The 13,643-nt window shown below is 32.4% G+C and overlaps 3 protein-coding genes and 1 long non-coding RNA gene across 12 annotated transcripts in view; 2 read left to right on the forward strand and 2 right to left on the reverse strand.

The window, feature by feature from the left end:
• The window catches only part of LOC18096666 (mediator of RNA polymerase II transcription subunit 15a), a 116,689-nt gene that overhangs the window by 33,661 nt on the left and 69,385 nt on the right, over nt 1–13,643 (forward strand). The gene's annotated exons all lie outside the window — the stretch shown is intronic.
• Nucleotides 1–13,643, reverse strand: part of LOC18096661 (receptor-like protein 56) — a 110,235-nt gene that overhangs the window by 16,603 nt on the left and 79,989 nt on the right. The window lies entirely within an intron of this gene.
• LOC112326981 (uncharacterized) lies at nt 5,138–5,677 on the reverse strand. Its single transcript, XR_002981045.2, has 2 exons — nt 5,529–5,677; nt 5,138–5,435 (listed from the first exon to the last, which is right to left on the reverse strand). It is a non-coding gene; the product is annotated as an uncharacterized LOC112326981 (long non-coding RNA).
• The window catches only part of LOC18096674 (protein TIME FOR COFFEE), a 91,736-nt gene continuing 83,733 nt past the window's right edge, over nt 5,641–13,643 (forward strand). For 3 of the 4 annotated variants that reach the window (XM_052450963.1, XM_052450964.1, XM_052450966.1), the window contains exon 1: nt 5,641–5,728. The gene's annotated coding sequence lies outside the window, so the exon portion shown is untranslated. Of the gene's footprint in view, nt 5,729–5,972; nt 6,104–13,643 lie in introns of those variants that run through there. The other variant, XM_052450965.1, reaches the window with a different exon arrangement.

A 13,643-nucleotide genomic window follows, 5' to 3' on the forward strand; every position in this document is an offset into this window, starting at 1 on the left:
GTTTAATTGGGAATGTTGTTATTGTAACCATATAAGTAATTTATTTATTTATTTTAATGAAATATAAAATAGTTTTAAATCTTGTGGTATATTTCTTGTCTTTAAGAGCTATGAACTTATATGATCAAATAATGTTTTGTTTTGCTTTTATAAAAAAAAAATGTAGTCTAGTTTTATGGTATTAGTTATATCTCTCAATTCAACTGTTGGATTTTTACGAGGAATCTTCTAACATATATTTATATTGCAAGTTAAAATTTTAGAACAATTAGAGTTTAGAAAGACTTTGTGAGATTGCCGATGATATTTTTATAATTTTATTTAAATTAATAATTTTGTTTTGTAAGGTCATTTTTTGTGTCTTTTTTTATATTGATTTTTTTTTCAATTTCATAATTCAATAATAGATTTATAAAAAATTTTGATTTATAATTTGTTTTTATTTGAGATTATTATGGTCTCATGATCTGGGTCACGGATTTAAAAGATTAACCTAGATTAACCTAGGTCGATCTAATATGTTGTTATCTCAATATTTTTAACAAACATAATTTTAATTGATATTTAAAAATAAACTAACTTGAAATTATACAATTTAAATTTCAATTATAAATAAAAATAAAGAGTTAAATTAATATGACTCAATCGATTTAATGAGTTCAAAGTATATATAAAACAATCTAAAATGACACGTTAAAATACTCAAAAACCAAAATATATTGTTATAATTAAAAAAATAAAACACTAATGGAATTGACAACCTTGCTTGATAGAAGCCTAAACTCCTTGAGACCATTTCCATCATGCATTTATGAGTTGGTGAGACCATTTCCATCATGTATTTATGACTTTTCAAATGAAAATTACTTTCCAGCAAATAAATGGGACCTCAGCGGAAAAAGAAAAGCTCACTGTACCGAGCATGGGCCCTGGAAGGTCATAAACCGAAAGGGAAGAAAACTGGAAAGGTTTCTCTCCGGTCTCTTTCACCTAACCCATAAGCCATACACACTGGGAAAGCCTTCAAACACCCGTAAGCCATCCTCTGATTTATTTTTAATTTTTATTTATTTATTTATGTATAATTGATGGTTTTAATAATACAACATCATTTTACTACCTTGTTGTCAATTTTTTTTTTCCATTCAAAATATTTACATGGTAAAAAAAGAAGAAGAAGCAGCAAGATTAAGGATGGATCCAATGGAGATGTGGCCATTGATTCATATCATCGTTACAAGGTACGTAATAATAATAATTAGGGAAATGGAAAATAAAGAATAGAAATGTGGTTTCTGGATTGCTAAATTAAATTTATTTTTAATTTTGAAACAATTCAGTATACATATATAATATATTAATCACCACTTGTGTTCATGTTTTTTGAGCTACTATTTAAAAAAAATAAATCAAAGCACAATATTGACACGGGAAGATGTTGGGATTATGAAAAATATGAGCTTCGATGCAAAAATTCTCAAAACAAAAAAAAAGGAGAAAAATTCTCAAAAATTGGCTAACCCTGTTCTTTAGAACGCAATGCAAAACAGGGACTTCATGGCTGTGTTTTGCAGGAAGGCAGCATCCGAGAGAGGTTGGCAGTGGTGGTTATGGGTAAGGATGGGAAAAGAAGAGAGGTGGGGTTAATTGGGTTAGATGATGGGTTTGATTGCTGGGATTTGTGGTGTTTCAGTCCTCTGTACATGTTCCCTCGATCAAGTACTCATAGTTTTTTTTTTTTTTTCTATTTTCTTTAAATGACTCATCACAAAGAAGAAGTACATCACTGAAAATGCATGGTAATAAACGTTTCCAATTAAAAACAATTAACACTGCAGTAATCCTTAACGTGAAAAAATATTATATGCTCTTAATTATTCAGGATCATTAAGCATACAGTTTCATATATATAGGGCCGGCTACAAGCTGGTGATATATCCTTAAATCACCTGTATATATAAACTTGTCTTACAATTGGAATTGATGAACTTTATTCTTTTGACCAAAAAATTGCACTTACATTGAACTTTGAAAGGATCAAGTGGCCACGATCCATTTCATGATCCTTTCGATTTAAGATCAATTGCAGAGTGCTTATTACGTGAAATTTGTCTAACCCTACTAGATATATAAACTTGATCAGTGGTTAAAATATTTACTCTGTACGTTGATTTTCTATATTCTAAATTTGAAATCAGTACTCAAAAGAAGTATTTTTTTTTAATATCTTCTGAAGATTTTTTCTTGAAAAAAAAAAAACCTTAATGGCAGTGGATCAAAGAATCCCTCTCTCTCTCTCTCTCTCTCTCTCTCTCTAAATATTTTTATTTTTTTTCGTAGAAAGATCTCCTTTATTGTTTCGTAGTAAGGTTTTTTTAACTAGGGTTAAGTTAGTTGAAAACCTGATTTTTTTTACCATAATAATATCATTTAAGAAAAAAAACCTGTAAAGCACAAGAAAAGACATGCATAAAAAAAAAAGCGTGATATTACAACCTTTTAATTGTTTTTTTTTGCTACTTAAAGTACTAGTAGTAGTTACCATATTGATAATGCGTGATCATATGATTGAAATCTATTATGATCACGCATTATCAATATCATTTGTATCTATAAAAAAAAAAAGAATTTTTCCTACTTAATTCATTTCATTTCATTTCTTTTTTTTTTTCATGTGAATGGATACATATGAGTCTTGATGTTTTTTTTTTTGAATGAAAAACATTAAATTATTGATTTTATTTTCGGTATCAAAATTATCGAATGTGGTTTCATGCATGATGAGCTTCCGTCATATCACCTCACCGATGAACAATGACAGGAAAGTATATAGGAGATAAATATATATAACCCAGTCCATATAATTTAATAAAATTGATTAATAAACCCTTGTAATTTAAAGATAGCTTTGAGTTATTGCTGTGCTCTAATGATGAAGATGTAGGAAAACGATCTCCCTTCTGCTGTCTGGAGCTGGGCTTCCTCTCCCTGTAAGAACAAGCAACATCTTATCCGCATCATCACGTGAAAAGCAAGGAGCTTGCCACCCATTATAGAGTGTGGATATACCACTTTCTCTTGTATCATATCTTCCACAAATCTAAAGTAATTGATGAGAAAGTGGATATATCACTTTCTCTTTTTTATAGCACTACTGGCGAAGATGATTTAAAGCATTAAAAGGTTGTGAACGCGGATGCTTGACTTGCTGTGTGCCCTTTTGATTTTTAAGCACAACCATGCAGTAATTTCCTGGTGATTTCCTTATGCATATTGGTGGTCTTCCAGAATCTTTTTCCAAACAACTCTCATATTGTTTGATGAATTATTTTATTTATTCCCGTTCAAATGTTTTCATACATGAATACTGTAGAGTATATATTGCAGTGTGAGATAAGGTTAACTCATTGCATTTTCATAAATTGAAAGGATTTCTCTTCTTTTCTTTGTCAATTACAGCACATGCATGGAGGTGTTCTTGCTCAGAGTAAATGCTATTGTAATGTTTTCACAAAGACTCCCTGTTTTGCAACTAATTCACTTATATATCTTGGAACATAGCCATAAATGAAGGGTTCTTCTGATTCAACAAAATTACTATTTGATGTTTATGTATTTTGATGTTGTATATTACTTGACTGACACTTGCTTATGTCATTATTTGTTTTTACTTTTTGCTAATGATTCCTCACATTTCTAATATTAGCGTGGCTAGTGAGTTCAGGGTTCTTGCTCGCTGCTACTAACTTCTCTATACTTTGCGTGGTCTAAAATCTTAGCTCAAAAAACCTATTGGCAAGCATATAACCTCTTAAAATCCCTCCAACACTTAACTACAATAATTTGTTAACTGCATGATACCTAATAAACTAATCACAGCTCCTAGAACATTCAGAATTCTATTATGCTTTTGGAGTTGTAAACTAGTCTTCATCCATGTATATAATTTAGATAGCAATTTTTTTATATATAATTTATAATAAACCCTGAAATCATTCCTGAGCATTATTGACAGATAGTCAACGTATTCTTTACTATTTTCATCATAGCTATTTCTATAAAAACTGGATTAATGCACCGTTTAAAAACCAGAGAGAACAAGCTTTTTCTATATATAAAATTTGGGTAAAAAACTGTATCTATTCAAATCATTTTTTTGGATCAAACAGTGGCCCTATAAAATACTTAAACTAACAACTTCTAACTTTGTTGTCTAATTGTCAACCTCATACTTCTATACCATTAAACAACCACTAAGCAATCATATTTTCATGATCTATACCACTAAGCAATTATATTTTTATAACCTATTTAATTAATCGGAAACCTTTCTAAATATAATATTTTTTTTATCTTGAAATAAAGAAAACATAATGTTACCTCACTACAACATTTAATAGTTTACCCACGTTAAAAATATTCAAATTAGTTTTGTTGGCATGTAAACCTCACCAAACAATTTGCGTGGATCGTATTGACTGGGAGTCAATTATTGTCGTAATTGATGAGAAAGTAGATATACCACTTTCTCTTCTTTATAGCACTACTGGCCAAGATGAGTAATTTCCTGGTGATTTCCTTACGCATACTGGTGGGCTTCCAGAATCCTTTTCCAAACAATCCTCGTTAGACACTGCTCGTGGTTTAACCTCGAGTAAGATTTGTATCATGGTTTTTTATAGGGTCTACTTGCATCAATCTAATTTTATATTTGTGTGTCAAAATGACATTGTTTTTTTATATATAAACATAAATATAAATCTCGAGCTCTTTTATAATCTTAAGAGCTAGTATATTAATAGTTGAATGATTATCCATCAAGATACAATTTACCATCTCTTCATTAATATATCTTTTAATAAAAAAAATAATGTTTATGGAATTTTGATCCAAGCAACAGATCTTCATCATTAAAGAGAATATCTGTAGTGCATACACCTTCAGACAAGTTGAAAGAGTTAGTTTTAGTAGGAGTTTTCTGTATAGTTTTTTTATTTTTTATGTTAAATTAGGAAGAGATTAATAAGAAACTGAACTTGAAGGTGGACTCTATCATTGTTAATTTCTTGATCAGAATACTCCAACATGATGGTCAGTGCAAATTTTTTTTTAAAAAAAAATAGCGAACACAAAGTAATTAAACAAGACAGACTTAGGATTCCACAGATAAATATAGTTACAACACTTCTCTATTGAAACGATCAACAATAAGGCTAAGCTATGAGGTCAACACTTAAAGCACCCATTAGCTGGACACATTCAAGAAAATTGCCGACAAGTTTCGAACTAACACAATTTTGGGCCCAGAATGCAAGAAGCAAACCACTTATTCCCCCACCAGCAACAACAACAAATTCAGTACTCCCATGCTAAGATCTTCTGAAGTTGGAGAACTTACGAAAATTAATACGTACAAGGCTTCAACACTCCGAAACCTGCAAGAGAAATATCAAAGCAAAATAAGTAGCGTTAAACAGCAGCCATTTCATCAGTTTTAATTTTAGTATAACACAATAATATGAAACAACCTTGATGCTCAAAGGCACCCAACTAATTCATTAGCCTTCAAATCAAGACTTTGCAATTCTTTAAAAGGCAGAAACAAAGATGCGTTGAGAACCCACTCGCCTAACCCCCAATCCCCAGCACCCCCAAGAGAGAGTTGGATCACTCGCCTTCCGGTGGTATCACACACGATCCTAGACCACGCACAACAATTACTGCCCAGGTATTTCAACAGTTACGGCTTGTGTGGGTTTTGGTTTACGATGGAGATGATGGATACAATAATGTATTAATTTCGACAACAAAACTTTGAATTCTTGTGAATGGCTCTCCAACTAAAGAGTTCTTTATGGAAAAGGGATTGCGACAAGGGTACTCTTTATCAACATCTCTTTTCAATATAGCAACTGAGGGTTAGAATGCTAAAAAGAGATGTGATTTGGGACTTATAAAAGGTATTTGTTTTGGTCATGATCAACTGAAAATTACTCACTTTCAGTTTGTAGATGAGACACTCATCTTCAGTTCATATGATTTTCCATCTCTTCAAAACATCAAAAGAACTATGTGATGTTTTGAGTTGATTTATAGGCTGAAGGTTAATTTCCACAAGTACTCAATCACTGGAACTATTATTACTTCTTCAACTGCTAGCAATCTAATATGTAGAATGGAGGGGATGCCATTTAAGTATTTGGGCCTGCCTATTTGTGCATCTTCATCTCATGTGGAAAACTATTGTTAATAGAATCAATAGCAAGTTGGCTGCCTGGAAAGGGCGTCACTTATCTATTGGTGAGAGAGTGTGCTTGCTTAAATCAATTATAAATAATCTCCCTATCTACAACCTTTCTTTATTTCCTATCACATCCACTGTTGCTACCAAAATTGAGAAACATATCATATCTTTCTTTGGTTCTTAGGAGGAAGGAGGGAAAAAAACTATGCAATGTTAAATGGGCATCGGTGGTTCCTCCAAAAAAAAAACAAAAAGGGCTGGGTATAAACTACATTATTGATAAAAATCATGGGTTAATAACACTTCCATAACAATCAAAGAGATATGTATTTTCCTATTAATTTCTCAAGTTACCGTGATGAGAGTGTGATGTGACTCCAATAAATGTAGGATATGTTAGGTATACAATGTCTCTGTGATATAGACATCATCATTTTTGGTATGTCAAATTCTTACTATTTCACTCTTAAGAGTAGAAAGATCTAGTTCGTTGTATTTGCTTTAGTGGCTAAGAAAGTTTTAGAGAAACCACTTGAAAAAGTAAGTGCGATTTTGAAAGAGTTTCAAGATGTTTGTAATAGATTTTATCCCTAGTGTTATAGTGACCTCTTGGTTTCAAGCAAGAAACACACTTCAATATCATTATGCGTTATTGTATTCCTAATAGAGGCCCTCTTAGCAGACATACCCAACCCACAACTATTCCAGAATAAAATCTTCATTGATAAATTATTTTAAACCATACCAAGTTATTCCAGAATAAAAATCCTCAAATTCTACCACCCTCAATTCTCATCATCAACAACAGCATACATACAAACAAGTGATCAGTAGTGTTGATGAAAAATAAATCAATAGTGATCAAGTGACGATGACTAGAGTAAGATTCGCGCCATTGTAAGCTTGACAAGCTTCGCCTCCTCTAACTGTAACGAAGGATTCAGTGCCTAATCTCTGGACGGAGAAGGGGACGCCCTTGTTATGTACACGGTTGCTCTGAATGGTTCGATGATGCTCATTTTAAACATATCATGTCAAGTTCTCAATTTCATACCGGTTAGTGTTTTATTTTTTTAATTGAAACGGTATGTTTTGGTTTTAAAGTATTTCGGTGTGCTGTTTCGGGATTTTATATATATATATATATATATATATATATTAATTAATAAATATAATTTCAATTCAAATTTAAAGATAAACTAACTTGAAATTATGCAATTTAAATTTCAAACACAAGAAAAAAAATGAGAGTTGAACCGATATAACCCGATCAACTAGATGGGTCCAAAGACAACCTGAACGACTAGTAAAAATAGAATTTGACTCAAAAAAATTTAAGATAGCATATTTTAAAAAAACTATATTGGAATGACAACAAATTGGATCAACCCAGGTCAACTCAAGTTAACCTTCTAAATCTGTAATCCAGGTTATAAGACCATAATAACACTAAATAAAGTAAATCAAAACAAATTATAAAGCTAAATTCTAAATAAATCTATTATTGAATGGTTAAATTGGAAAAAAAATTAATCTAAAAAAAGAACAAAAAAAAAAACCTTTCAAAACAAAATTATGAAAATGTCACCAGCAGTCTCACAAAGCCTTTTTAAACTCCAATTTCCCTATAATTAATTTCAACCTTAGTTATAACAATATGTTAGGAAAATCTTCATAAAATTTCAGTCTGATCCACTAGTCGGATTGAGAGATATGATTGATATTGTAAAACTAGATAATATATAAATGTACCTTTGAGTCCGTTTGTTTATGCGGCTGCGGTTGCATTTTAAGTAAACTGTAGATTTAAGTTGTTTGGTAAAGAAAAAAACAAGATTTATTCTGCATGGGCCCCATTGTTTACTGCGTTTACAACGCAGGGGGAGAACAAAGCAGCTTGGAGCTGCTTTTTTTGCAAACTATGTTATAGCACAGTAACCAGAGGCGCGCAACTGAACTTCCTTCCAGTAACCAGAAGCGCGCGTTTTTTCTTCTTCTTCCAGTAACCAGAAGCGCGTGTTTTTTCTTTTTCTTTTGCACTTCCATGTCTCCACTGTTCACGTGAACAATGGAGACATGGAAGTGCAGAAGAAGAAGAAGAAGAAGGAGAATGAGTGGCTGGGGAAAACAGGGAAAAAGTCCAACTCCATCACCAAGCAGACACTGTGAGAGGAGAAGGAGCAGAACAGAGGAATAGAAAAGTGCTCAACTTTCATCTTCCTCCCACTTTGCTTTTATCAACATTATACTATTCAAGTGAATTTTAATTCACTTGAACAGTGTAGCAACACGCGTGAATTTAGTACACGCATGTTGCTTTGCCCAGCTGGGTCACTGGCTTGGGCCAGTGATCGGGCCAGGCTGGCTGGGTTTAGCCCAACCCATATGGGTCGGACCGGGTCCGACCCAAACCTAAATGCATTGACCCGGGTCCATTCCAAACCTAAATGCATTGAACCGGGTGTGACCTAGTAAAATAAAAAAATCCAAAAAAATTTCACAGATATTGTGTTTTATTCGAAAAACTAGTGTTAAATATTATTCAATGACACTACATTAATTAGACGGAGATCGCTTGATGACGTAGCATTTACAGAATTTGATCGCAATCCTAATTTTGTTTCTGATTATATTTTACCTGATGTTGTTGCGCTCGTAAGAAATTTATGAAACTGTAGTCCTTGTTGGATGTATTTCATACGTGATGGAATTGTAGATAGTTTAATGGAATAATAAAAAATATTTCATATAAAGTATTATTTATTTCATGATGTAATAACAATAGTTAAATCTATAATATTTAAATTAAAAACCATAAATATTAATATATATTTTTTAAAATTATTTTATAATCTCAATTTCAAAAGCATTTTTAATCAAACATATTAAACTACTTTTTGTTTAACCTCAATTTCAACCACAGTTTTAACTAAACATATATTTTTTCAAACCAACCTCAACTAAAAGTACATTTTATAAAATAATTGTTTTCAAACCATAACTACAACAGCTACTGCAATACTAAAGACACTTGCACCCCTGGTCCTTCAACAAAATGCTGAGTTGTATATTAATTCTCAGAGACAATGATAACTAGTTGTTCTAACTAATCCCTATACTTTTAAATACGTTTACAATTCAGTCCCTTCATTAATTTTTCGTTAGAAAAATGCTGAGCTGTCAGCAATATTTCCTTAGTTTGTGCCGCTAACTTGATGGTAAAATATGATTAAAGGATCAATTAATTATTTAAATCAACTTGAGGAATTAATCTGTTTGCTTAACAAAAATACAGATACATGCGTGCGTGCGAGCGAGCGAGTGTTTCCTCGTTAATTTTTTTAGAAGGAATCTAGAAAAACTATGCGGAGAAACACTGTAGCAATTAACAATGTTTTAAAGAAAAAAAATTACAAAACTAAATTATCAATCAGCTTAATATTAAAAAAAATCGACAAATATAATTTTGAAAAATAAAGAAATAAAATAGAAAAACTATGTGAAAAAATATCACAGCAATCCATAGTATTTTAAAGAAAAAAATTACAAAATAAAATTTTTAACTAGGTTAATATTTAAAAAGTAAAATCAACAAAAAAAATTTTGAAAAAAAAATAAATGAAAAAAAATAGGAAAGTTGAAAAAAAAAGGTAATTTTGAAAAAAAAATGATTTTGAAAAAAAAACAAAAAAAAAGGAGAAAAATTAAAAAAAAAAAGAGGGAGAATCACTGTGGATTACTTATGTAATCCAGTGATTTAGGTGTGGGGGAATAGTGATTCCCCCACACCATTTAGAGTATGTTATAATATAATCGCTGACGCACGTGCTGCTCGTGTGTAATGTGGGGTTCAATCCATGTGAATCGCACGGTTTGTCCATATCTTTCTTATTGACTACAATTTTTTAGTTGCAATGATTTAATTAACTATTATTTTTATAAAGATCAAGAATCTTTGAGCAGCTTGGAGTAGCTGGATTTGAGCGGCAACAATATTAACAAATTGGTAACTTCAAGAAATAAGTAGCACATTCACATCATGATTGATGAGAATTTCTTCAGCTAAGTAATTGGTATAGCAACTTCACTTTCAGAGATTATTCTGCATGTTCTACTGTTTTTATTCATGAATATTTTCATGGCAATAATTGCTATGAAACAATGCACCATCTCTTCAACTGCTGAGCTTTCCTTTATATTTGCAGCTGGAATTTGGGATAGCAATGTCTCTGACATGAAGTTTGGATGGCTTGATCTCTTTGCATCAAGAATGTCAAGTTACCAAATGTATTATTCACAAGGTGACTACAAGTAGACACATTGGATGGTGCTGGGCCCATCAAAGCTTGATCTGTTTTTTGTTTGTTGTTCAATTGAGGATTTGTAGATTGTTCCGTTCGATCCTCTGTCCTTGGATCATGTATGGGTGTTTTGACATGTACTTATTTCATTCATAATAAAGTACTTTCCATTATTAGTGCTTTATTTTTCAATCCAAACCTTGGTTTTTTACCTGGATCAATTTGAATCTGAAAGAAGTACCAAAATCTAGTGTTTCAGGTACTGTGTCATCTTGCCTGTTATTGTGGAGCTTTCTCAGTTGCCATTATTTTTTTTTATCTTGTAATGAAGTCTTGGGAAACATTTTTCATGCTTCACTTTATATATTTCCATTTTCAGATTGCTATAGTTAAAGTTTTGTATGAAATTCGTTTATAGAGTGGAAAGAGCTATTGGAAGTATGGATGCAAATGAAGATGGTTTGTTGGATCTTTGAATTGGTGTGTGGATTCTGGAAAGCTTTGAATCCTAGACATTGAGGTAATTAACATCTTTGACTCTTGATTTTGAATCAATCTAGATTACAATTCTTCCTGTTGCCATTCTAATTTGCCAGGGAAAGAAAGAATATGCTCTTTCACTCGTCTGTGTCAGATAAATTCTACTTGTGATGTATGTTTCATTATGAGTCTACTTCTACAGAAATGTGATGATATTCTATGACACTGACTCAGGGTTGAAGAAGAAAGCTATGCAGACATGTATCTAGAGAGGTTATGCTCAATCATTGTCGCAATTATTGCATGGAGCCTGTAGATCATTTTAGGCCTACAGAATCCCATATGGTGCGGCGCTACACTGCCATCAACATGCTACCTCATGATCCCCCATCATAGTACCTTTACTGCCACAGCCACTGTTACTGGTCTGTCATCTAGATTCGCCACCGTAACCATTTCTTACATACTGTTATTTATATATATATATCATGACAAAAGGCTTTTCGTTTGCTGTTCCTTATGATCCACAATCCATGTTTGTTATTATTATTACAATTATTATTAAGAATTGAAGTGCAAAGCGGGGGAAAGAGAAAGAAAGACTTACCTGGAGCTGCTACTTAAAGACAAAGACGATGGTGATGGAGCGCTGGCTAACCAATGTTACTTTCTTCCCCTCTACTTCTGTTTTTCGTTCACTTCACCTCTGTTCTTGCTTTTCTCTGCTTGTTCTCTTTTTCTTTTTTGTTTCTCTTGTCCCCCCTGTCTCTCTCTGTTCTTGTTCCTCTTGGTCTCTCTCTGTATTATCTGTGTTTGTTCATTTTTCGTCTGTGTTTTTTTGTATTATGTGTTTGTGGTTCTCCCCTCCTTTGTGGCTTCTGTCTGTTCGTCCTGATTTCTCTGGGTATGTATTTGGTTGGTTGGATCAACAACCTACGGTGAGGGGAAGTTGAAGTTCCCTTTTGCTGGAAGAAGGTCACAAGTCTCTCAGTCTTCTCTCTGCCTCTGTTTTTCTTCCCCCCTGCCTCTTCGTCTCTGTGTGTTGTGGTCTTATAGGGCAAGAGAATGCCCCTTCATCTGTCCCAGGATAGTGTGGAGATTAGCACGGTTCAGTCGTGCATGATAAAAAAAGGATACCCATTACTGGACTGTTAGTGTCACATCGTGGGGGAGAGATACGTGACAATGATCTGCTGCCGTTTCCTTTGAATCGGTGGGATGAAGGAGATGAATAGCTTGTTTTGAGACGGCGCTGTTTTCACCTGAAATGGCTATTTTAATTTTGCCAGGGAAGGAAGATATATTGGTAAAGGAAGATTGCTCACAGAATTTCCGGAACAGGTAGAAAGCCTTTATATCCCAGTAAGAATAAACACTGTGATTCAGATTTCAAACACGCATGAATACTACATCTATGGAATAACTTTGGTCTTGAAAGTTTTTGGCAGTTTTATAAAATAACCATGATTCCTCTCTATTTGTAATCCGATATGTGTAAATCAATCGATTCCTTTAAACCAACGATATATCATGTGTGACAACCTAATTTTTAATTTTTTTAAAATAAATAAAAATAATAATAATTTGTCTGTGAGCAATCTTCCTTTACCAATATATATATATGTATATATATATAATGGGATATAAAGGATTGTCTAGCAATGGAGCTGACGATTCATTCTAAACGAATGATGTGAAGGGCTGTCCAAATACTTGTTCTCGATACTCTACTTCAGTGAAAGCCTATAAAACTGGATGAGTAATTGGACTGCAGTATGCCTAAACTGGAGTATAGTACTGAGCAGATTTGTCTATGAATCTTTGAGTTTTAGACTTGCTGTTTTGAGCTTCTTCCACAAGCTTTGCCATTTTAGCTACCACACAGTCTTCAGCTAAAGCAGTAGTTCTAACACTGACATTACCTGAAACTGATAAATACCCCATTGACACCATTTAAGTTAATAGTTCCAACCCACACTACGAACCCACTTGTTTGGCAACCGGAAATGACTCTCCAATTAAACCCTAGATATTTGTCGCACAACAAGTAGGTCATCTAATCGCAAATCTCGAGCAAGTCACCCGAAAACAAACTTTTCATGAAGAATCCTATATATTCTTCACACAACAGGGAGTCCCTGGCCTCAATTACACTATTTTTTAGAACAAAGAGAAAACCCTTATTCTCAAAATAATTGAGATTGAAATATCTACAAGAATAACCGCCTCATGATTTATTAATATCAAAACCCCGGATTTCTCTTCTAACCTCGGAAGGCTTTCATATATATATATTTTTATAAATTTACTTTCTAAAATTCTTTACAAGAGTTTATACGGTAAGTGTTGTAAAAATACGGTAATTGTCATAACTCAATTTTGATCCACTTTTCAAAATATTTTTTTTTTAAATCTAAATATAGCAATAAAAAAAACAAAAAACCCTAAAAATATATTTTTAATACATTTATGTAATTTTCAATGTCTTTTCGAAAGAATTCAAAATTCAAAAATTTGTTTTAATGCGTTCAACTATTAACATGTTCATTTCAATATCTTTGATTAATTTTTCTCATCGAGTTAGTGTTGGCATTGCTATTTTTTTAAATCAAAATACA

This window comes from Populus trichocarpa, chromosome 3, assembly GCF_000002775.5.
Source record: "Populus trichocarpa isolate Nisqually-1 chromosome 3, P.trichocarpa_v4.1, whole genome shotgun sequence".
Classification (NCBI taxonomy): Eukaryota; Viridiplantae; Streptophyta; class Magnoliopsida; order Malpighiales; family Salicaceae; genus Populus; species Populus trichocarpa.